The sequence below is a fragment of the Monodon monoceros genome, unplaced genomic scaffold (assembly GCF_005190385.1).
Source record: "Monodon monoceros isolate NGI ecotype Baffin Bay Population unplaced genomic scaffold, NGI_Narwhal_1 Contig7118_ctg1, whole genome shotgun sequence".
Lineage (NCBI taxonomy): Eukaryota > Metazoa > Chordata > Mammalia > Artiodactyla > Monodontidae > Monodon > Monodon monoceros.
This window is the reverse complement of record NW_021702749.1, coordinates 1-1,604: the sequence shown is the minus strand read 5'-3', so window position 1 is coordinate 1,604 and position 1,604 is coordinate 1. Positions and strand designations below refer to the sequence as shown.

At 62.8% G+C, this 1,604-nt stretch overlaps 1 pseudogene; it reads right to left on the bottom strand.

Annotated features, from left to right (window-relative positions):
- Positions 1–150: 150 nt before the first annotated feature.
- Positions 151–1,598, bottom strand: LOC114891156 (annotated as a pseudogene).
- Positions 1,599–1,604: the final 6 nt, after the last annotated feature.

Here is a 1,604-nt window from a genome sequence, read left to right as displayed (position 1 = left end):
CGCGCCTGCCCCGCGCCCTTTTGTTATGCGGTGGCGGCGGCGATGATTCAGCCCGCGGCCTGCGCCGGCCCCGCCGCCCCCGGTCAGGACGCGCGCGGTGACGTGCCGCGGCCCTTGCCCCCCGGCCCCCTGCCCCGGCCCCGCACTCACGACGCGCTCCTTGGTGTGCTCAGGCTCGGTGATGACCACGGCCGCGCCGCCCGCCTTGGCTGCCGCCGGCCGCGCCGCGCGCTTGCCCCCTCCGGGGGCCCCGTCGAGCTCCAGGCCGTCCTCGTCGCCGCTGCTGCCGCCGCCGCTGCTGCTGCTGCAGCGCTCGGGCCGCTCGCGCTTCCTGCCGGCCGGGCCACCGCGCTTCCTGGGCCCGGCACGGGCCGTGCCGTTGCCCGAGCTCGGCTCCTCCCAGGCCGCCGCCGCCTTCTTCCTGGGCATGGTCGCGCTGGAGGAGACACGGGGCAGCGGCGCACAATGGACGGGTTATAAACTGCGCGGGGGGAGGGGAGCCAGCCGAGCCACCGGCCTCCACTTCCTCCCCTGCCCTCCCCAAAGTGGCGGCCGCGGGGTGGGCGGAGAGGGGGCGAGCCGGGAGGAAATCGCGCCTCTCCTGGGCCCCGGCGCGCCTCCTCCGGGGAATCCCGCACGGGAGCCCAGGTCCCCGACTGCAATCCGCTCAGGGAAAGAAAAAAATGGAGACCCCCCCCCGGGCCCATCCTCAAGTTAGGTTTGCCTACATCGCATCATAATTGCAGCCAGGTCCCCAAAAAGTAAAGGGAAAGAAAAAGGAAGTCTCTGATCCCCGAGGTTTTAATTAGAGAAGGCTTTGGGACACTTCAAAGACCCCCTTTTGGCACCTTGGTGAAGGACCTACCCCCTCCGCGGCGGCCCCACCTGCTGCTTTTGTCTCCGCACCCCCCTCCCCAAGCCCACTCAAATGCAGTTCTCTCCACCCCCCGCCTGAGTCCCCAATTCCGCTCCAGCTTGGGGGTTCCGACCTCGGGCTCTAGCCGAATCCCTTAGGGTTGGCTGCCCCCCACATAAGGGTGGGAGGGTGGTGGCGCAAATAGAGCCGGCCCCCGGCCCCAAACACCTGCTCGCACAGACACGAAAAATAAAAACTTTAATGGTGACCGACACTCTTCCCGGCCCCTCCCCGAGCGTGCGGCTCAGCCGATCCTTCCGATCCCGGCTGCAAAGTGCCCGGCTCCGCCGCTACTTTCCCCCAGCGTCCCTGCCCCTTCGCCCTGTCTTTTTTTTTTTTTCTTAAAATTGATTTTGAACAATGGGATCTCTGTCTGTCTCCGATTAAACCACGTGGATCCGCCTTCCTTCCCCTTTTTATTCATTCAATTCCCCCAACCTCCCCCAGGTTTTTTTTCCTTTTTTTTTTTTTTTACCTTTTCTCCTCTTTAAAAAAAAACTTTCCCAGACCCCGCAAACTGATCATTGTCGATTTCATTTTCAGCCCCTACCTGCGTGGAGTGATGAGAAACCGGAGAAAAAAGGAAGAGGAGAGACTAAAAGAACCGAAGGGCTTTTTTTTCCCCAGCCCAGACGAGGTCTCCAGCCCACTCACCAGATACACTTAAAATGTAAATACAAGCTTCCAG